Here is a 25,056-nt window from a genome sequence, read left to right on the forward strand (position 1 = left end):
AAGATCTACACTTAAGGATGTAAAGCAACATTTATCTTTACTTACAGATGGCCCAGACCTTAGGGAATTCTTGCTAGGACCAAGGAAACTGCGTCATAAATGTTTTATATATGCCGGTATAGATGCTGCTTATAATGAAGCATGGAAGATTACGCGAGCAGAGACTGCAGAAAGAATACGAGAAATTGATCGTATTAATTTAGAGAAAACTCTCTCTGTAGTTGACAATGGGTTAACGACTCTGTCATCCAGGATATATTAATTGGACAGCATAGTGTCTTCTGCCACATCATGAAACAGGACTTGGTCATGTTGCAACATGGCTTTCGCAATTACGCCCTATCATGCTATTAGGCTGGACGTTGCGAAACCTTCGTTCAGGCTATGTAACTTGGTGTTTAATCAATACCACATTACTGTTTTCAGAATTCGATCTCACTGATAAACATATCATACTGGCACAAAGGGGAGCAGACTATACGGTGCTGAGTATTGAAACATTGGAAAGATTGCCCTTTACGGTAGCAGAGAAACCAGCTACTGAATGGATTATACATGGAACAATCACTCTGCCTGTTACAATTTTCCATTTTCAGCATTGCCTAAAACACATACCAGCAGGCACATATGCAAGGTTGGGTAAAGTATACACCAAGACATCCTGGGAATTACCATACACAGACAGATGTTGGAGTGGGGGACGTGAAGTGTTTCTTAGCGGTAAAAACTGTGAAAATGCACTAAGCAGTTCTCTCCTTTGTCAGGGTATTAATTTACATGGGGCCTGCGATGGTTCCTCTAACAATTTATCCTGCCACCTGCAAGGTTCACCGGCTGCAGTGATTGATCCAATATTTAGACAACTTTTGAATGGGATGTAGCTCATGTTGAACGATCACAGCTGCTGTGGCATGTTGCCAGGTATACCATATCTAGTAACTGTGTCATCCGGGTCACTTGCTGTATGCAAGTATTGTTTCCTAAAACGAATACAGCCAGGGAGTCGCCTTTATGGCCTTCACTGAACATCTCTTCTATACGAATTGATACTCTAAGCAGAATGATAGCCATTCTTTTGCAGAAAACTGTGCCACTGACCTCGGCCAAAGAGACCTATGATTCACAAGTTGCAAGGACTTCTGCCGAGAGACATGCCCTTTTAACTACAAACTGCCCTATACATTTTGCGGAAATGTTAAATTGTATATTAAACATGTCTGCTATGAGCGGTATTGTACATCTATTTAAGAACGTATGTTCCGGACCGTTAGCACCTTTTCGAGCAGTCCTCGGAAAATTTCCAAACTTCGTGCACTCTGTGTTTGGCGGACTGCCCCTCCTTTTGGGACTTGTTGCAGGGACACTATTTTTGCTCCTTCTGCTATGATATGGTAAGCCAAATCACCAGCGTCACTCCAAGCACCATAGAGAGAGCTCTATTGGAAATTAAGTGTTGTGAGAGCATCGTCCAAAATTTGGGATTAACTCGTCTACGAGAATTAAATACCACATGGTTTCTGTCATTCAGACCAATCTGGCAAGATTGCATATTAACTGTTCTACGCTGCCTGTTATGCGGAGAAGAATGTGTGCTAGACATCTGTCTAACACTTCTATCAGTCATGCCAACGGATGTTGATACTTTGCTGGACCCCGTAACGGCCCATGCTCTGTGTTGTCCCCAGTGGCTACCAATTCTGATGACGGCATTTATTGAGATCTCACAGATGCAAAATGCTGATGCTGAGGTACGAGAGGAAACTTCAGGCGCGCAGGTAACATCCGATTCGAACATTGCTAATGCGACCAATGCTGAGAGCGATGCTTCACATCTATGTGTGGTTAATCTTCTAAAGGAGGTAATCCAACTGTCACCTACAATGATAGACAATTTTTTTTACAGACATAGAAGATTTCATGTTTTCTCCAAGCGCTAACACTGACTTTTTAATTTTGGCACACAGTGTTCTGAGAGACTTTGAATTTGACCTTCATTTTTGAAAACAAAGAACTTTTTCCTATAATAATTTTTTTTCTCCAAATTTGTATTTTTTCATTTTTTGGCACAAGTAATCTGCTTATAGTACAACTATTTATAGAGAACAATAATTCTTTGAATACTTTCAAGAGACAATATATGACCTTGTCCACAAACAAACAGTTTTATGTAATCTGACATGAAATGGTTTTGGCATTTTTTCTTCTGTATTTACGAGACATTTAACAAATGTATATTTTCATGCTTCATTCATTTAGCATTCAAATTTAAATATATGCTTAGAATGAAACATTGCTTTGATGTGTACAGCGCCTATGCATTTTTATGCTTTCAACCAATTCTAATGCATTTTTTATGTATTTTGGAGGGGTTTTAGCACTTCATGTGTAGATATGTTTTAGATATGTTTAAACATGTTTGGTAATGTCATACATAAGAAAGTGGAGTGGGTGTTGTGTATCGATTTGGATTCCGAAAGAATTTCCCGATTCATGCCCTTATATCGGTACAATTCACATTGTCCTTATATAGGCATAGAAATCCAGTCCTTATTTAGGCATAGACCATGCTACCCATATACAGGCTTGGCTACTTCCATCCGTTCATCTACGTCACAACGAGTTCTTGGAAAACCAGACTCTTAAGCCGTTAGAGATTTCCCCTTGCTTGGATATTGATTTCTCCAAGAACTCATTTATTATGCATGAACATCTGTTCCTTAGGGGTTCATTCATGACGTCCATATGCCCAACTTTTACATCAATACTGGCATTCCTAAACACCTTCAAGGTATAAATATACCTTCACTTGCTATGGCAAAGCACGGTGTGGTTCGGTGCCGTTAGACTACCTACTTGCATGACGCAGCTCGCTACAGCAAGTGCCGAAGGAAGCCAACTCTCCAGCTGACGCACTGACTAGAAGATGACATCCTCCTGCCGAGAATACAGCTCCATTGTTTCTGACTCCCCTTGCCGGGTGTTGGGAGATCGAGTCCAGGGAAAGAGATACCAACCTCTCTCATTCTAAGGTATAGAGCTGATTAGAACCTAGAGAAACCTTTGGCAATTCTTGGCAGAACTAAACTATAGCTAAGCAGCACCTACTTCTTCCCTGGTACTAGACCTAGGTTAGATACATTGCGGTAGGCGTTTTTTAGAAGCACCAGTTGAGTATTTTAACCTGTGTTATTTATGTAAGTATTTTTATATATGTAATAGCAACCGACCATGCTATTACAGTGATATTTTATATTACTGTTCACGCTGTATGCATTATACTTCGCATTCTGTCTAACGATTGTAGCAGTTCACCTCTCTTGCATGAGAAAGAAGACTGTTCAATAAACCCTTTTATTGAAACGCCAGTCTCTCTATTTCTGTGCAAAACTCTGAAGAAACGAAGCATGCACGATTGACTGAGTGAAATAGTTATCTATTGTTTCCACGACTCTGAAGATATTGTTCTGGTTCTACGGGGAAACAAAGTTGTCATGTTTCTGCGGTTGTCAGAGACTAATCCCTTCTATTTTATTTGAGAAAGTTTCTAGTGAACTCTGAGTTAGCTGGCACACACACAATTAAGTTTAATATACTCGATAGAGGCATACTGACCTTAGTCCTATGTCAAATCTATAGTGTAAATTATTCCAATGCGCAGAGCCTATTGGGAATGTAGGAACTACACTACACTGAATGTGGTTGGAAATTGGGCCTGAGCCTGATTTTGAGTTGATGACACCAGGTCCAGAGATTGAAGGGCCTTATTGGTGGCACAGATTGGATGCTTGTGTCAATGAAACTCGGAGTTGCTGTGTTTTTGGTAGCTGCTGATAGATGTGTTAATGCTGATGCAGAGTTGGGAATAACTGTTTGAGGTGCAATATGAATTATTGCATCTGTATTAGGCAGGAACTCTAGTTGGTTAGCTTGATTCTCCTGCCTGGATAGCTTTAAAACTGCTCTGATCCATCTGATAATTCAGTCGATGAGAAGCGAGTTGTCGTGAACAATGGATACAGCTTTTGTTCTGTTCTAGTTACCAATTCTGCCTCCACTTTTCCTTTGTTCAGTATCCTCAATCTTCTGTGATTTTTTTTTAAAGGGCGTTTTCTTGACTAACATTCCTTATTATCTGGGCCTCTTTTTTCCCAGTGGTGGCCCACCATCTTTTTCTGCAAAGGGATTTAACTCTAGAGTCGCTCCTTTATAATCCAGTTGGTGTTCAATAAACTTAACAGGGTTGCAAACTGTGGTTACTGCTGAGGCCTGAGGTCACAGGAATGCTGTCAAACCTGTAAGCTGTGATTGTCCAGCTGATCCTATACTGGGGTCGTAAGCTTTACTAGTTCAGCAATGGATCACAAATCTCTGCGGTGGTGATGATTACATTTGATGGAGTGTCAATATTTCTTCTAGCTCAAGCTTTATCCGCCCCTCTAACTGAAAAAATCACCAGAGTATCCTACTTTGTTTCTTTAAAATCATCTATACTTGATTTTAGGATAGATGGGACTTCTTCTAGTTTCGAGATGATGGTTTGGTATGACTCCGAGCATGCAATATCTTTTCTGTGTTGCAGTGTGCACCCAACAACGATAGGTGCAAGAGTCACATGTGCACACCCTTACTAAATCTTCATTCCAACTCGTACAAAAGGAACTTAACGGTGAAGTGTGGCCACTTGGGTCTGCCGTTGGCTTGTGCTTGTCTTTTAGCCCGCATGTAGGCTGTTTCAATAGTTGAGTCTCGACATGATGAAGGCAAATGCTACAGTTTTCCTAGTGGCCAAGAGAAGGAAGTGGAAATCCTTTTTGAGAGATTTGATCAGATTGAAACACATCTTCTAGGAGAAACCGAGATTCATCAATATTGAACTGGAATCTAAAAAGGCCTTGTTACCATCCCATTGGTCTGCGCTCCCCCATCCCCTTCTGATCAGCCCGTACCAGCTAGTCGGTGCACCAAAATAATGCCTCCTGGGACACTTTCACCCCTTTTAGCAAAAGAGACATTAAAAAAATTCTTCAGAGAATTAACCGATCCACTCACTTTAACGGCCCGCTACCACCCGCCGTTTTCAAGGATATAAAAGAAGCATCACCCCCATCTGGACAAATATTCTCAATGCCTCACTGTCTCAAGGTATGATCACTGACTGCCTAAAAGCAGCTCAGGTTTCCCCTATTTAAAAAAACCCCCATGCTGATAGTTCTGACTACAACAACTTCCGCCCTATCTCCAACATCACTACTCTGGCCAAAATTCTTGAAAAATTTCTCCAATCCCAACTTTGTGCTCACAATGAAAACTTACAACTCCGAGACCATCACCAATCTGGCTTTCCCAGCAGACACAGCACTGAATCAGCGCTCATTCATGTTTTTTATGACCTTTTAAAAATGCTCGACCACAACAAACCCAGCCTCCTGATCCTCCTTGACCTTTCCTCTGCATTTGACACTGTAAATCACAACAACCTATTATCAGTTCTGGAACACAGGATGGGCTTCTCCGGTCTGGTGCTACAATGGTTCGTGTCCTTCCTCCACCACAGATCTCAAAGAATAAAGGTGAACCACTCCCTATCTCAGCCCATGCCTGTATCCATGGGTGTCCCTCAAGGGTCCGCCTTATCCCCGTACTATTCAACCTATTCCTGGAACCTCTTGCAAATGCACTAAACTCAATGAACATTCTCTTCCACATGTATGCAGATGACATGCCACTTTACCTAAAAATCTCCTCCCCTGACAATCTCACTTCACTCAACCCTACCCTCATGAACACTCAAAACTGACTAATAGAAAACCACCTCCTACTCAACACTTCCAAAACTAAATTCTTGCTAATTTCTCCTCCGAATCATACCCCTAAGGTGGACCTCTGGTTGGACCATCACAATGCCTTCACCTGCCCCCTGTCATTATTGATACAGCCAAATCGCTTGGAATAACCCTGGACAAGCACTTACATTTGAAGAACCACATAAGTAATGTCTGTAAGGGTGTGAATCAACTGATGAGCCTACTAAGGAATCTCAAACCTTTCTTCTCACAAACTGACTTCAAGCAGGTGGTTCAAGCACTGGTTCTGCCAAGGATAGACTTTGGCAGTGCTACACTATGTGGCCTCCTGAAATATACCTTGTCACCCCTTAAGGCTCTACTGAATGCGGTCGCTTGATTGACTATGAGCACAAAAAGATCTGGGCACATTTTCCCAGTTTTAAAACCTTTAAACTGGTTGCCTTTTGATGCAAGAATTCAGCTCAAGATTGACTGCTTGACTCACAAGGCTCTCCATCTCAAAACCCCCAAATACCTATACCAAAAGCTAGAACTATCTGTAGGTGGTAGTCCCTCAAGTAGTTCTAACACCTTCCTCTTAAACCACAGATATTTTTCAAAAGGAGAACCTGTCAAAGAGCTTTCTCTGGCTCCGCGCCATGGATCTGGAACTCTCTCCCTCCGGAAATTCGCAGAATCACCTGCACGGTTGCCTTCAAAATGGAAGTAAAACGATATGCAAGTTTTTTCCCTAATGTGGTTCTTTTCATTTGATTGAAGATACTTGGCTTATACCTTTATCTCTTGTACTGATGTTTTTCATCCCCTGACATAATCTTGTCTTCCCCTCCCATTTCCCACTTGTTTTCTTTCTTCAACTATTGTACTGCTTTGTGGTAACCTCTGTAACTATTTCCTTTGATTTTTATTGGACGTCTACCTGACCATCCTTAATTGTGAAGCGCGCTGTTATCCTTCGGGATCATGTTCGCGCTATATAAAACTTTATAAATACAACAAATAAATAAAAATCCCAGCTACAGCCGCTGCTTGAAGTTGAAAAGATAATTCAGTGTCAAATTTGATTCCCAGATTCTTTCCTACTTTAACCATGTCTAGTGGAAATAGGACGTGGGGCCATATTATCAAGACCGGTGATAACATTATCACCGCTTTAGCGGCAGGAAAAAGCAGCTAAAGCGCCGATAAGGGGCTTGATAATATGCCCTGGTGAATTCCCATAGAAGCCCAGGTTCTGGTGTGAACCTGGGCTTCTATGGGAATTCACAACGGCATATTATCAAGCCCATTATCATTGCTTTAGTGGCAGTTTCCTGCCGCTAAAGCAGCGATAACGTTATCGCAGTTCTTGATAATATGGCCCTGAGTTAGGCAGCCAACATGCAGGAGAGACAAAATTGGGTTTCCCAAAGAGAAGGATTTCCATTATCCATTAAATAATATTGGAGGGACACTATTGAAAATTCATTTTGGGACCAGTAGACCTCTTGTGCAGAGAGAGGATCAACTGGGTGACATTCGCATTAGAGGTTGTGGAGATTCTGTAGGAGGCAATCAGATATATCATGGAGGCAATATAGATATTAAAAAGGGCAAGGACAAGAGATAATTCCTGAGGTACACCCCTACTGGCTGTCCTTTCTCTGGAAATGAATTCTCCGAGGACTACAGTTTGTATCCTATCTGTTAGAAAGGATCAGATCAAAGATAGTACTTTATGGTAGACCTCTATGTCTTGGATTAGCTGGAGGAGGATGTCATGTGAGATGGTATCGAACACTAAAGGAGTTACTTTTAGTATTTCCACTCCAGTCTAACCATAGTGGGGGAAGGTGTTGGACACTAAAATGGTGATATTTACTATTCAAATTTCATTCTTAACCAATGAGAAGAAGGTGTTGGAAACTAAAGGGGTGACATTTACTATTCCCAATCCAATCTAAACCAATTTGAGGAAGGCATTGAACACTAAATAGGTGACATTTACTATTCCCACTCCAATCCAGCCATATTGGGGAAGGTGTTGGACATTAAATTGTGACATTGAATAATCCCACTCCAATGTAAGGTTATTTGAAAAAGATTTTGGAGGCTAAAGAGGTGAGATTTACATTATCCACATCAATATAAAACATTTTAAACAATGTCATACATATCAAACCGTTTAAATACACAATCAATACTCCATACTAATACACATTTTTTAATACTCTAAAACTAAACTAACCTAAACTACAAACCTATAAATACAAATGTAAATATTAAAATAGAAAACACAGTATTTTATTTACTATTGAAAGACTCAATTGTTTTTATTGTTACGGCCATTACTAAACTTTAAACCATAAAATAACAAAAAATCCATTATTCCAAAATAAACAATCATAAAATATAAAAATATTTAAATAATTTCCAAATTTCTATACATTTAAAATGAATTTTTTAAATACAATTACAATTAAACAGATAAACCATTTCTACACTGTAAAATAAATTTTTACAACATTTATAAAATTAAAAATTTTACATAAAAATATTTCTAAATAATTTACTTTAATAAAAAGTGTGATTTATTTTAAAATTGTAAATTATTTTTTAAACAAATATTTTGTTATATTTTGACATTAATTTATATCTTAATATAAAACGTTAAGATAGATTTAAAATATGAATATAACAAATTAGATTCAACAATTCTAAATGTGCCTATCTTCAAAATAATGAACACAAATTTGTATTTAAAATATACAAAATCTGCCCAATCTTATCCCCTAAAAACCCACTCACCTGCTACTAAAAAGAAAGCATTAAACAATTACTTATATACATTAATACAACTGAATATACATATTTCAATATTTACATAACTAAAAAATTCTCTTGCTAAAAACACAAATAAAAAATAATAAACAGATAAAATCAAACACACTACAATAAATGATATACTAATTAACACTTGCAAGCAAGAATGTCTACCTGAGGGTCTCCTCAAAACTCAAGTCACCCATAGCACAGCTCGGGTTTTACAGGTTTCGGACACTGGCAGGTCTCTGTTGTTTCCATGCAGCATTGGCAGCAACTGGTTATCAGCAGTGAGAGAGAAGTGTTCAGTATGATACAGGTCTTGTATTCTTGAATTTGTTCACTCCAACAACAGAGAAGTTGGTGGTTTTGTTGGAGCAAGTAGCTCTATGTTGAAGGATCTCTATACTTATCTCAATGTGCTAATATGTTGTTTCTCCTTCAGACAGCAAGGAAAGCTCATAAATCAGCTCCTTGAGTGTCAGCCACATGGAAACAGGCACGTTCACATCCATTGCCATTTGACGGCAGCATCAGATGCAGTGGCACGCTCCCCTGTGATGTGCTGAATCATTAAGAACACAGTTCCTGCCCAAGATATCGACGCATTATTGCTTGATATCTTGTTGCAAAGCCACCTTGGTGTAGTAGGTTCTAAATAATCCATTCCGTTCACTCTGTTTTCTTGAAAGTTCAAGATGATTGATAATTAGCTAGTTCAATGCAACGTTTGAATGTTTTTTTTAAAGTATGTATGCATGTGGTATTTCTAAAGATCAAACCTAGTGGTAAGGCAGCGGAGAGCTGTACATGGTCAAAGACAAGCATCAAGGCAACAAGTGATCGGAGAGGCAGCTGGTTTGTGGACAGTTAATGTTTGATAAAGTAGTGTTCTTGAAAGAGGTGAGTCTAAACTTCGTCCTAAATTAGGGCGGTCCTGATGGGCACAGGGATGTTATTCTACATCCTTGATGCATACATGTAAAAGGTCAGCTGACTTGATTTTTCTTTCTTGCACTTCTTAGACTGTAGTCTGATGGTTTCCTGGCTGTGGGTGTGCCGGGGACCAACATAGATAGTGAGCTTTTCTGCGAGATAAACAAGAGTGCTGGCTGTGATTACTTTGTACATTTTATCACAGTAAATGTTATTCTCCAAGTTTGTTTTGGCACAGAAATCATGTAGAATTCTTTCATACACAATGTCTACTATTCTTGCCTTCTCCTACCAGTCTTCCTTTCTTTATATTAAAGCAAGGTCCCCTGAAACTCTCCTCCCCTTTATTCTTCATAAATATCTCCATAACTCCTGTTCTTTCTCCGCCCTACCTTCTTTTGCGTGCTGCTTTTTTGTTTTCTCCACAACCCTTAACCACACTTCCTTTCCTTTATGTCTCACAAACTTTTACTCCTCCAACCAACCCCTTCCTCTTCATGATGACTGACCCACATCACTCTCTTTAGCTATCTTCCCCACACCACTGTGCCCCTTCGTTCACCCCATGTTTGTCCTCCGTCCCAACCTAATCCCCTTTTGCTGACTATCTCATCACGATGTCTACCCTTGCTCCTTCCTCAGCTCATTTTTCCACCACTAATGTCCATCCCTGCTGCTCTTCTTCCTCCATATATATGTAAAATAGTTACTTAAGGGGGCTTTACTCCAGTCCTGTAGTCCTCTTCATCCACTGACCTGTTGGTGTGTCATTTGTGTTTTGCTTTTGCAAAGGAGTGCATCAGTGCACTTGAGCCGTTGGCTCCCTTCACTGCCTGTGACATCATTTTACTTCTGCCCCAAAAATCGACTCTTTTATTTTCCAGAACCGTGCTTATTTTTTATTTTTTTCATATGTTTTTATTCTGCAAGGGCCTGGCTGTTCGGGCCTTTGCCACCAATGTCAGCGTGTGCACTGCAAATGTTGTTTATTTTTTAATGGGTTTTAACCCCATCTAGAAGATGGCCGACCGTGCTGGTGCATGCAGGTTCCATCTTTGAATGTTTCTTATTATAGAACCACCTGAAGGCATTCGTCTGTGCTTGGGCATGAGGGCACACAAGCAGAGGGCTATTTGTTCAAAAGCTTTTGTAATAAAGATACAGAAAACCATTTTAATATGCATTGCAACACCAATAGATTAGCAACCAACGCCAGACCAATTGACTTTGCTAATGCTTAATTATTATTAACCCTGGGCAAATCACTACGCTACGCTCACGCAGTTTGCGAAATATCGGCTACTTCGCACTACGCGATTTACAAGTAGTACAGTGCAAACACGCGTAGCGTAGCATAGCGTAGTGCCATTATCATTTTTTGCTTGCTCTCAGTCGTCAACGTCAAGTTCACATGATTTCAGAATGAAATTCATGATTTCTAAGTGTTTAGTTAACAAGGAAAGAGGGCTTGTTAACTACAGTAGGTTAGGCCTGGTTTATTTATTTTATTTTAAAGGCTAATTGTGAGCCTTAAATAGAACCACTGCTGGACCGCCAGTGCACGTTCCTGCACGGGAAGGAATGCTCCATGTTGTGCACTCCTTCCCGTGCAGGAACTGGGGGTGTAAAACAACAGGAGGCACAACATGTGCCCCCCTGAATATAGCCCCGTGCACAGAGGCGACCGCCATGAAAAGGGTCGCGGTGCGGCAACTCAAAATATGCATGGCGGTGTCACTGCAGCACCACCAGCAAATTTTGGCCTCGAACGCTTCCAGACTGCAGCAGGATCCTTGATCAGTGGCAGTAGGAGCAGTTCAGTGGCAGTCCGACCGCCACACCTATAATATTGTGGTTGTCCCGCAATGTGGCAGTGGCTGGACCGCCACCACAACTACGGCGGTCCCGTGGACCACCATAGTCGTAATAAGGCCCTAAGATAGCCAGGTTGGACGGTTTGAATTGAGCATGTCACTTTGGCCATGGCAAGGTAGCCGGCCAAATCGACATGCACAATTCATACTAAAGGGCCCACTGGTCAATGCTACCAATCAGCAGCAATAAAGCACTAGCCCCGCCCTGCACTATCCATTCAGCTGGAAAAATAAAATTATAATAAAATCATTTTATTACCATTTTATTTTTCCAGCTTTCTGCCCAACAGTGTTGGGGGGGCAGCACTCCTCCATTCCCATGTATGAACCACCACTCCAAATTCATTTTAAATATTATTTTCATTTTTAATGACAGAGTTATCATACTATTTTACATATTATTTTACTAAAGAATGCATAAGAATGAAGTTGCTGCGGGGAGTAAGACCTGCATGGCCTGTCTTGCACCAGGTTTATTCAAGTGTGTTGCACTGGCCACAGGTCGAAGAGTAGGGATAGGCTGGATCTATGTGAGGGGCGGGGTTAGGGTAGAGGCTCTTAAGGTGAAGGGGGGGGCAGGAGATCAGCCTCTTTGTTTCACTCCTAACCTGTGGGAAGGCAGTGTAGGCGAGGTTTTCCCTCTCACTCACCCTTATTACTTTATAACTGTTATAAAAGGCTTTTTGGTTATGGTTTCTGGAAAAGTTGAGAGGGTGCAAAATACATTAATATGGCTTGATTATAAAGGTGATGATTTATTTTGCCATTTTAGGATAGGTGCTGAAGACAGAAGTGAGTAGACAAACGTTTGTGGGGCTGGTGAGTCATGAGCAGGTGTATCCACCCCTCAGAGGGGCACAGGTGAGGGGATACGGTTGAAGTGTGGGGACTTTCAGCAGGTTATGATGAGGATACCGTTGGGAGTTTACATCGGGAAGGTTGTTGGACTAAGGAATGACTATGGAATGAAAGAAGGGAAAGGATTAAATATTACTTACGCCCCATCATGCACTGCTTATGACTTCACATATTACCTTGCGGGTGTCAACAGTTTTGTTCTTTAAATCTAATGAGTGATGTCATCCATGGTGTCATATTAAATGCCATGAGTGATGTAATAAGTTAGGTAATAAGCATAATGGAGTTCAGGTGATCGTTAATTGACTTAACAATAACTGGCGAATTTCAGTGTTTTTTTTTAAGATTTGTTTTTTCGCCTCATTTCATCACCTAACTATAACGTCACATTAACTTTTTTTCCAGTGAATTGCTGTTTTTTCTTATCAAATTATAAACTTTCTCAGCGCCCAACCTTCGGTAAGCACCTAATCCATGCTCCGCAAGGCCATAGGCATATGGCTGTGTGCACTGGGGGTTGGACACAGGGCCTGGCCTTCGCCCTTAATCCTCAGCAGGCAGCCAACGCCCGTTGCATACAGACCCTTGCTGTGCGCATCGGGGATTTGCTAATGGTCCTGAACCCAATCCGTCATGGGTACCCAACCACTATTGTACACAAAGTTTATCTATAACAATGTTTTACCATTTTAAATAAGGTATCAGTTAAGCAACTGAGAAGGTGAGTATGGTGAGTAAACAGATGTGGAAAGCGGATACTCTACTTATGCAGATGTCTCCCTCTTCAAGTATTTTTAGTCCCTTTATAAATGCATCATGACTCAAATTAATAAAAACCCATACCTCTCTCACTTTTTTAATCTGCTGGCTTCATTCCTGCTTTAACTTCTCAATGCTCATTTTCTTCAGGCTGATCTTCAGGAAAGGCTTTAATACAACAGCTTTTATTTAAACAAAATGGTGTTCTGGAATCTCTCACTTTTGTCTTAAATACAAAATATTAGCACTCCAGTTTTTCTATAGAACTCTGTGGTGAAGCTGTGGTTGATCAGCAAGGGGTTAACTGACAGATTTATGCTGGTGATGGAGGTACACACTTCAATCTACATGTCAGAATGTTTTACTGAGGTAGATAGTGAAGATATTTGAGAACTTAAATAAAATGTGTCCTTATTTTAGCTTTCTGGTGCACTAACCATAATTTCTATGGCAATAAGAAACCCCTTCTTTCATAATGTACAGTAATATACTCTGACGGAAATGCTTTCAGTTAGATAGCTTTGAGTACATCAAGATGGCGTATAGGTGTGCCACACTTTTGTCATGGTCACAGAGTTATAACGTTCTAGTTGTTTATTAAACTATGTTGTGAAGCTGTGGTAAAGCTGCAGCATAATACTGGAAAATAAACTGACAGGCTCTCACTGTTGTTTTCATACCAGACTTTTTTTCAGATACTAATGAGAAAGATGTTTGAGAATTTATAGTGAATGTGTTCTCATTTTGGCTTTCTAGACTAGAGCACAAACCATCATTTCTATGACAAAATGAATTACTGTGAGAAATTGGGTTGTTGGTTGAGTTCGGTGTTAACGCCTCAAGCAACAACCACAATCCCCATCAGGATGAACCACTAAAGTCACTAAATTAACCTGTGCTTAACTCTCTGGTAGCTTGGCACAAAAGCAGTGAGGCTTAACTTGGAGGCAATGTGTAAAATATTTATGCAACACACAAACTGTAATAAAAGGAAAACCCAATAGAAGGAAAATCCCACACCAATTTAGAAAAATAGAGTCAATTTTATTAAATTATTTGACACCATAATGACAAAAATTCAATCAGTAGAACTGGAGTTATGATTTTTAAGGTAAAAACTAAGGCCTAAAAGATCAAAGCGCCAAGCAGGGACATCTAGTCACGCAAGATTGGGTCAAAGTCAAAAATATGGCTGACCGCGATGGAGTACGAGTCAGATAAAAAAGGGGATTGGGTCTGATCAGCACTTACCTTCAGACTTAAAAAAAATGTGCTGAGAAAGTAGATGTTTAGCGGGTAAAAGCTGCAGATGGTGTCTGAGGAGGAGATGTCATCGTCGGGAGTCGCTAGATGAAGTTACGTGTAGATTTCCATGTTGGACATAGGGCCTGATTATGACTTTGGTGGTGTGGGAGTGGTTTGCCACATCAGTGCCCTGCTCTCACACTACCACAGTCAACAACTGCCTGCCAGATTACGAGCTTCCTCGTGGTCTGGTGAGTGGGGCTTTGGCAGTCCAGCTGCGATGCAGTTCTAAGGCTCATATGTTATCCTTAGAACTGCAGCACAGAGGGAACGCCGAAGCAAGTTTCTGCATGGTGTGGATTGTGCAGTCCATGTGCTGTGCAGGAACAAGAGTGCATGAACATAGGGGGCACACCATGTAGCACCATGAATGTATCCCCAGGCCAGGAGGCAACAGGGAGCCCTGTAGGGCCCCCTTAGTTTCCTCACTGCCAGTATTTTCATGGTGTGAGCATTTCCATGAGACCGCTGGCAGTGGGGAAACTTGTAATATGTTTGGCGATGCTGTAGTGACACCGCCAAGCATATTGCAACCTCAGACCGCCATACCACTACCAGGCATCACAGATTGCTGGCGGTTGTGGCTGTCCTATGACTTTTCGGCCGCCGTAGTCGTAATATGGCGGTCAAACTGCCGGTGAGGCGATCCCCAACCGCCACCGTGGAATTAGGCCCTTATTATCTTTTTTTTTGGAAGACCGAAATCTCCAGTGTGATGAAGATGGAGGCTTGATGAAGGTTCCACAAGGCCAGATTCCCCTTCTGCATGGGACTGCTGAGCAGAATTTGATGCTGTGAAGAAGAGCATAGCAGAGCTGCCGCACAATCAGGCTTGCTCTCCTGCGTTCTCAGAGCAGATTTTAGCCCTAAAACTTCTACGTCCCTAGTTTTGGATTTTGCCAATCTTGGCACCTTTTGGGACTTTTGCTGTGCAAATTAGAGATATCTCCATTAATAGTAAGCACAGGTTACTACACTTTCAGTTTATATGGAGAGTCTACTTGTGCCCAGAAAAACTGCATAACATGGACCCCAACAAACCATATTCTTGTCGTAGGTGTGGTGCCCCACATGCAGACTTTGCACACTTGGCTTGGCATTGCCCCAAGATTGGGGCATATTGGAGATCAATTTACAAGTAAATCACTAAAATGGTAGATCTGGAGGTCCCTCGTTATTGGACAGTGTGCTAGATTTCCCTAAATCTGTTTGGAAGTTCATGTCAATGGCTTTTCTGCTTGCTAAGCAAGAAATTGCTCTCAGTTGGGGCTTCAGGTCTATACCCACAACTAAAGCCTGGCTGCACAGTTTAGCCTATTGCAACACAAATAGTGACTTGAATGCCAACACCCTGACTGCCATGTCTCGCCCAAAAGATATATGGGGCCCCTTCAAAGCTTATCTAAACGACACAACTACACCCCCTGCCTGGTCCCAACTGGAGTGGGGTGAGACATTGCATTTACTCCCAGTGGGTCCTGAGGTATACATTGTTACGTATTTTCTGTATGGGATTGAAGACAAGGGTTATACCTATATTCAAGAGCACTGTTGGGGAAACGGATAGCACATGCAAACGCCGGGCAGGGAAAGGAAAGGTTGGAGGGTGACAGCGAGGAGTGTGATCTTCATGCTGTGGTTGCTTCGGAAGCTGGGAGGTGTCCAGGACGTGGTTCACTTTGATAAACTCAGAGAGTCGGGTGCTGATGGCCTTCTCGATGACCTTGGCTGGGAAAGAGAGGAGGGAAATGGGTCTGAAGTTCTGAAGGTCTGTCGGGTCTGAGGTTGGCTTCGTCAGCAGGGGGTTGATCTCATCGTGTTTTCAGTCATCAGGGAAGATGGCGGTTTCAATGGAGCAGTTGATGGTGCAGCGATGCTGGAGGGCGATGGCGGCTCTGAGGAAGATGTGGTACGGGCAAGGATTCGTGTTGGGGCTCTTGAGTGGATGCTCTTCATGGTCTTGAGTGTGTCCTCTGTAGTGAATGGAGTCCAGCAAAGCACTGCCTGTTGGGGTGTGGTGTGGTTGTGTGCGATGGTGGTGTGCGTCGTGGACGGCTCTAGGGTGTTGAAGCTGTTGTAGATCTTCCGGATCTTGTGATGGTAGAAGGTGCTAAGCTTATTCCAAAGGTCTTGGAAGGGAGGAACGTCTGTGGTCTCACTGTGGGGCCTGGCGAACTCCTTGACGATAGCAAAAAGTTCTTTGTTGTGGTGTGCATTGACGGTCTTGGAAGGTCATTTTCTTTGTGGTTTTGAGTAGCCCTGGGCGGAGTGGGCGTAGTGGGGCTTCGCGGAGCTACGCGAAGTGGGCGAGAAACTACGCCCACCTCCGCACTCCGCGTAGCCCCACTACGCAAACACCACTGGCCGCCAGCCCCGCCACCCGCCTCCCTCCCGCCCTCCCTAAATACTTTCAATGAAATGAGTGAAATAATTAAAACGCACTTACCTTGCCCGCCGCGTCCCCGGGGCTCGCTATCTGCAGTCTTCCGTCTTTTTTACTAATGCGCATGCGCGGGCGGCCACGCATGCGCATTTCTCACGAGAAAATGCGCATGCGCGGCCGCCCGCGCATGCGCATTAGTAAACAAGACGGAAGAATGCAGATAGCGAGCCCCGGGGACGCAGCGGGCAGCGGCGGGCAAGGTAAGTGCGTTTTAATTATTTTACTCGTTTCATTGAAAGTATTTAGGGAGGGCGGGAGGGAGGTGGGTGGCGGCCAGCTACGCTCCGTCTGCGGAGCGTGCGTAGTGCCGCCTGGCTACGCCCGCTCCGCAAAATGCGGAGTAGGCGGCACTACGCACACTCCGTGCACGGAGCGTAGCTGGCCGCCCACCCCTAGTTTTGAGGAGGAGGTGGTGTGCGTTGATGGTGGATTTGAAGGTTGCATTAGTTTCCAGGTTTTTTTTTGTTCCTCTATCTCTTCTCGAGTTGTCTGTAGGTGCGTCTGGACTCATAGAGGGCAGGAGTGAACCAGCTGGCATTCTTGGAGTGTTGCTTGCCTGTTCTTTTGCCAGGGTGCCGGTGCAGTTGGAGATCCATCAGTGGAGGTTGCGTGCTGCGGTGTTGGCATCCGTTGGGGTGGGTGGAGTGGTTGTGTTCAGGGAGTTGACGAGAAGTTCTCCGGTGACCTTGATCCAGCTTCGACAGGGGAGGATGAGGATTGTGATGTATGGTGGGCATGGAGAAGGCGAGATACATGCAGTGGTGGTTGGTCCAGGGGAGTTCAGTGGTATGGCTGTAGCTGATGTTCCTACTGGCGGAGAAGAAGTGTTCAAGCGTGACTAGAGTCTGATGTTGGTGAGGTTCTCCTGAAGGGAGGTGGTGTTCTCGTCACTGGGGTTGTCCATGTGAAAGTTGAGGTCTCCAAGTAGGATGTAGTCAGCGGATGCATGTGCCTGGGGTGCGATGAGGTTTACGATGGCATTGGTAAAGGGCATTGAAAAACACAATCTATTACAGGGCTAGAGGGATGTTTATAGACCAGCCTAAGTATTATCCCCCATAGGAATCAACAAACAACTTCATTGGTTGTGATTAAAGTGTGAAAAATATATGAAAAAAACACACAAGTGAAAAATCAGTAAAGGATATAATGTTCCTTCGACTGTTTCAACTCCTCTCTTCGGCACCTGGTTGAATATGTACCAGGTCCAGGAAGAGGTGAGGTCCACTCCCCGGACACACTGGGTGAGTAAGCAAGTTGTTATATTTTTGTTAAACAATTTATTATGTTTTTTACAGATCAGGGTAACAGATTGTGATTTTCCTGTACGTTTGTCCTCTCTAAACAGTACATATTCAACCAGGTGCCGAAGAGAGGAGTTGAAACAGTCAAAGGAACAATATATCCTTTACTGATTTTTCACTTGTGTGTTTTTTTCATATATTTTTCACACTTTAATCACAACCAATGCAGTAGTATTATCATAGAACAGAGACCCTGACGAAAGCCGAAGGAGTCATCCCTTAGTGGCTGAAACATGTTGGTCTCCTCGCAGCTATTTGTTTGGACTGCGATGACGATATTATACTGTTCTTGTTTTTAGTAAGGAAGGGGCCAGCAATTATTAAAGTTTTCTGGGTTGAGTTCCCTATCCTTTTTTAATACTACCACTTATTTTTTATTTACACTGCACTCCCCATCACATCAACATCATGTGGTAGTACCGAGTGATTGTGGGTCGCTACCCCGTATCTGGTTATCGGGTTATGCCGGTCTCAATGATCTAGAGACACAATACCCGATAAGGACTACCAAATGATAATATTGATCATTACAAGACTGTTGATGGGAATCCTACACCAGACATTGGTAAAGGGCAGACAGGCCTGGGTGCCTGTAAACAATGGTGCCGTGGAGGGTGGTGTTGGGGTTGGTCCACATCTGGAAGTGGAGGTGCCATGGTTGTTGTGGGGCTGTTAGAGTGTGTGGTCAGTTAGAGTGTGCTCTTATGGAAAATGCCGCTGCCTCCTCCTGGGCGGATGGGGCAGTCCTTGCCTGTAATTTTTTAGCCATCAGGGTTGGCGATGGCGATGTCCAGTCCAGAGCAGGGGTTGGTCCAGGTTTCCATGAAGAAAGTGATGTAAGGAGAGGTGGGGTCGAGGAGGTCCAGGATTTCTGTGGTGTGTTTGTGGAGGGGCAACACGTTGAGGAGGATGCAGTTGAGCTGGGTGGTTGTGTTGCTGGTCGGCTGGGTGGCGAGAGGAGCTGGCCTGTTGGCATGGGTAAAGGTGCAGTTGCATTCCGGCAGGCAAAGGGTCCATGGGTCTTCTTCGGTGATACTAGATGGCAGGCGGAGTGGCATCCTGGTTGAGGGCGAAGAGGGTGCTTCTTAACCCTCTGCATCGCCCTAACAACCTTAGGTTTGCATTTGGGGGGCAGCCCACCTATATATATCTATTCTGTCTTTTTACCAAAATTTTAATTCCCTCTGATTATTTTTTTGTTGGGAAAGCTCACCAACTGAAGCGACAAGTTGTATAGTGGCTGAGGATCATCAAATGATGGGCCCTAAAATGAAACAAGGGAGTACCTCTCCCTATTTACATGAATCTCTGCCGCGACCCATCTTCCGGACTGATGGGAAACCCACTGCCTAACTTTACAAGCAAATTTTATGCTAGGAAGAACTGCAACACCTCTAATTGCCTGATTACGAGTCTGGTGGTCCACGGACTGCCAGACCCGTGGTTGGGTGGCCACATGACAACCTTGCCGGTCGTGCCACCCAGAAACCGCCGACTCTGCCAGGAAAACTCCTTTCACTGGTGGTGCTGCGGCAATCAAAAGAATTCAATATGGTTGGTGGGACCGCCGCAATCCCGCCAAGCATATTACATCTTTCCTCACCACCACTGATTTCATGGAGTTCTTTCCTCTATGAAAACAGTGGCAGTGAGGATAGAAAGGGGGCACAACATGTGCCCCCTGTGTGCTTGCACTCCTAGTTCCAGCACAGTATGGACTTCACAGTCCATTCCGTGCTGGAACTTCCTTTGATGTTCCCATTGTGTGCCTATTTTATAGGTTCCGCCGTGGGAACAGCAAAGGGAACGCCTGCCAACGGCTAAAAAAGTAATTATATGGCGGGCAGTCCTCACGCGGTTATGGTGGTGAGGCGACTGGTCGGTCCCGCAGCCACACCATCAAACACATAATTGGGCCCCAAGAGAAGCTGATGCGGAGGAGTGGCCCACAAGTTGGAAAGGGCTCAGTTTACTGATATTTACTTTTCAGGATGAGTCTCCTGCAGCAATGCAAGGATCCCGTTCTGCTCAACAAGCCAATGAATAACTGCCCTGACTTGCATGCGTTATTCAACCCATTGACGTTAACTGAAGCTATCCTGCAACTCATACCAGAAGCCATGCTAGACATATTCTCTTAAGGATCCTAAAACTCTTCAATAATTCCTCGCAATCCATGCTTTCTACTTGATTAGATTGCTTTCACCAACTTCTACAAGAAACCCTTTTCTCTCCCCAACCTACTAGCCACATTCCCTCTTGGAAGCTGTAAGGACACTCCTCCTCCCTAGCCCTACCCCAACCCAATAATACCCATACCCACCTTCAACAACCCCCAAACCTCATGCAGTGACTCTAAGTTTCCCAGTCAAGGCACCTCTTCCCTCCACCTTCCAATGCGCTGCTTGCATCTTCCCGAGGCCCCAATTGGTTGGGCCCCTCCTCCCATTAAGTTAACATATGGGCTACTACATACTGTTCCCTAACTGTTCTCTTATAAGAAGACGTATAAAGCAATTTGAAATCAAAACACAGTTACAGCCATTTCAGATTGGAAAACAGCCCCATTAGTCTTTCCACAAATTTATTGAAAACGTTCAATGTTCCCTTGAACAGCACTTTCAGGCCAAGCCAGGCTGCAACATCCTGGCTTGGCCCCCTACGGCTTGAAATAAGGGGTCATCTGTCTAAACTCCTTCTATCTCTTACAGGTCTCAAAAGACATGTCGGGAAAGACCTGCACATTAAACTCACCTCCAATGTTAACTCCTCTGTTTTTAATGGAACTAGTAAGCACCTTCTCCCGGTAAACTCTGTGAAGTTCACCAGCATCGTACAGAGATGTGAACTATCCGCATTTTCTAGAAAAGGGGTTCCATGGGCACGGGTTATTGTCAGATAGTCTGTAAAGCTTTGCAATATATAAGTACAGACTAAATCATCCATGAAGGGGTCAAAGTAAATAAACTGGGGTTTTCTAAAGTTTCGAGGAGATTCATCAACCAGCACCACAGCGTCAAAGTTATTAAGAAAACAAAAAATATCTTTCCTATGGAAAGTCTGACCCAATCATAACTAGCACTATTGCCACCAGTGTTAGGTATCTATCTATCTATCTATCTATCTATCTATCTATCTATCTATCTATCTATCTATCTATCTATCTATCTATCTATCTATCTATCTATCTATCTATCTATCTATCTATCTATCTATCTATCTATCTATCTATCTATCTATCTATCTATCTATCTATCTATCTATCTATCTATTTCTATCTATCTATCTATCTATCTATCTATCTATCTATCTATCTATCTATCTATCTATATATATGACATAATTATAAATTGCACCCCCATAATAGACTTGAAACATTATCAGTGATGTAAAATGTGCACCTATAAGCAGAGCATCGTAGCAGAGCGGTGTCAGTTATGTATAACTGGTGTATTTGAGTGGTTTTTTTTGCTTTTAAAACAATAGTTTTTTATTATTAGAACACCTGTGTATAACTCTACTTCAACCTTTGTTTTCTTCAGTAAATTTGTAAGATATCTCCAACTTAGTTAAAATCTTACAACCTTTTGCATATATAATGCCAAGTTAACCTTTGTTTTCTCAGTAAATTTCCGTTTTTTTTTACCGTAAAGTAATATCATACGTCTGTGGACAACACCCCGCCGAGCACAACCTTCGGCCGTACCAGAGTGGGGGTGGCCGCAGGGCCTGTGTCTAACCATCACAGGCAGTCAAGCCCCCGTTAGTAGGTAACCACACACAAACCACCAACCTACATTTTTCCTTTCTTCAGTTAGGTATGCAAATAAGATCTTAGCTTACACTAGAAAAAGCTAGAAATGAACTGAAAAAGAGTTACATTGGCATTATAGATAGGTGATAAATTAAGGTAAAAACTAACATTTAAAAAACAAAAAACTTCTGAAATTAATCAGTTATAGTTTACTGAGCTTGCTATAACTTGGTTGTCGGAAAAAGGGGGACCCCTATAAATACAATGTGCTTGCTAGTCGCAGGGAAAAAGCGATTAGGTGAAGAAACAGTAGCAAGCTTTCAATCACTTCTGGGGTTCAAACATTCGAGGCATCATGAAAACATGTAACCACAAAGTGTGCCACTGGTAACAACTGACAGAGACATATTCTTATTATAAAAATATTTTATTTAGTTATTAAATCTCTTTTTGGTATATTTATTTTGTCTTAATCAATTGTATAAATATACATAAGTACAAAAATATAAATAGATAAACACATATAATACATACATAAAAGGAAAAGAAAATCAGTCCAAATATTACAGTCAATACGTCTATCTTTCATAAAATACTTGATAGGTTTGATGAAGGCTAGCGGTAGATGACAACTGGGCGCGTTTCAGCACTTCTGCCTTCGTCAGGAAAGCGTCTACAGCGAAAAAAAACTGTATAGGGCACAGAGCAATTATGTTATGGTTACATCTTTCTAAAAGACTTTTGCTCAATTTACATCTACACTAATATAATAAAGAGAGAGCCCAAACCTTTGAGGCGGGTAATCTCAGGAACCACAGCACCAATCACAACACCCAATACAGAGTTGGAAAGGGCAGTTGCAGCAGAAAGACATAGGCTATTCAGACGCCCACCATATACATTTAAAAGGTAAAACAACCGTGCCAGCAAAGTAGTCCCTTGTGGGCGTTTCTGCGTTGTGCTGTGGGCGTTTGCTGGGGGCGTGACAAACGCTGGGGGCGTGTGGTATGTTCCGCCCTTCATGCCATGTCTCATATCGCGTGCTGTGGGCGTGTGCGGGGCGCGGGATTACGGGAAAAAAAAGCGAGCTTTGTGCCCAATATTTTATTGTTTTTTCTTCCCAGGTTCTGTACGTTCCAGCTCCGGGTGTGCTTGCCCCGCGCTCCCAGTGACGTGCACCTGCTTTACTGTATGGAGGTCAGACATGGCACTATTCCCAAGGGCCGGATGGAGCACAAACAGGGGCCATTGTGCAGGAAATGTTATCTCGCCTTAACTTCCGGTGACGCCTGAAGCGCACACTGGAGATTTTCCACTTTTGTTGCGCACAAGCCTCGCACCACACACATCCGGACACAAGGCCCGCCTCCAAGGAAATAGCAAGAAAGGGACTATCCCTCCCCTGGGAATATGTGATGATATTCCGCAAACCAACATCCCGCATACCATCACTCAGCAATTTTTATGACGCGGGACTATTACTCCGCAAAGACATAATTTCTAAAACTTTTACACGCATATGACTTTATCACTCATGCCATTAAAACGCAAATGCATGTGTGGTAAAGTCATATACATTGTAAAAGTACATTATTAAAACATCAAATATATATATATATATATATACATATATATATATGTATATATATATATATATATATATATATATATACACACATTTTTGTAATTTAATTAAAACATTTATTCTTTTAAATTGCATTATTTATTTATTATTTTATCTTATTACCCTTTACACCCTAAAAACTAATCCCACCCTGCTCCCTTTAAATACCCCTGTACCCCATAATCATAACCCACCCTTACTCCTTAAAAGACCCCAACACCTTTAAACACAAACCCATCTTAACCCTATAAATATACCCTGTACCCCAAAACCCAAACATATCCCTAAACCCTAAAAATACCCCTGTACCCCAAATACCCAAACCTAGCCCCGAACCCTATAAATACCCCTGTACCTCAAAACCCAAATCTACCCCTGAACCCTAAAAATACCCCTGTACCCCAAAACCCAAACCTAGCCCTGAACCCTAAAAATACCCCTGTACCCCAAAACCCAAACCTACCCCTGAACCCTAAAATACCCCTGTACCCCAAAACCCAAACCTAGCCCTGAACCCTAAAAATACCCCTGTACCCCAAAACCCAAACCTAGCCCTGAACCCTAAAAATAACCCTCTACCCCAAAACCCAAACCTACCCCTGAACCCTAAAATACCCCTGTACCCCAAAACCCAACCCTAGCCCTGAACCCTACAAATACCCATGTACCCCAAAACCCAAACCTAGCCCTGAACCCTTAAAATACCCCTGTACCCCAAAACCCAAACCTACCCCTGAACCCTAAAAATACTCCTATACCCCAAAACCCAAACCTAGCCCTGAACCCTATAAATACCCCTGTACCCCAAAACCCATACCTATCCCTAAACCCTAAAACTACCCCTGTACCCCTTAACCCAAAACTATATCTGAAACCTTAAAATACCCAAACACCCCAAAACATATACCTCAGTACCCCAAAAGATATACCCCTATGCCCATACTTACCTTATCCAAACATTAAAAAAAACATGCTTTTACCATTCATGCATTTACAACGAATTTCATTGTAAATGTATGCGTGGTAAAATGTAATGCCATGCGTTATAATGGCATTGCGGAGTCATGGTACTTTCCTAATGAAAGTATGCGGAGTGATGGTATGCGGAAAGAAAGTTGCGGAATAATGGGTGTTTACCCTCCCCCGGTAAGTACATTGGTGGCACGGCGGCCCACATCTCCAGCAACATACTCATCTTTTTTGACCACCCATTTGAAAAATGCACAGGTCTCTCTCATTGATGGCCAGCACCGACATACACTTTTAGATACACCTCCCGCCATAAGTTCTAGAATTGCGAACTTTAGAGCTGGGGAGCTACGTTCGAATCTCGGCATCAGCTCGACATCCTGTGATTCCAGGCAAATCGCTTTGTCTCCCCGTGCCTACCACAAATGAATGTGTTCTTCTGTAAAGTAAATTGTGCTCATGCCATGTTGTTGAGTTCGCGCTATATAATATTGCAAGGAAAAATAAAGTAGGGAAACTCAAGTTCACACACTACTGAACGCGCACTCTTAAGTGCATCAGCAGTGCACTGTGAATCGGAGCGTTTCACAGGCCTGTCCCAGATAAGAAATGCTATCAAAA

The sequence above is a fragment of the Lissotriton vulgaris genome, chromosome 6, assembly GCF_964263255.1.
Source record: "Lissotriton vulgaris chromosome 6, aLisVul1.2, whole genome shotgun sequence".
NCBI classification, from domain to species: Eukaryota; Metazoa; Chordata; class Amphibia; order Caudata; family Salamandridae; genus Lissotriton; species Lissotriton vulgaris.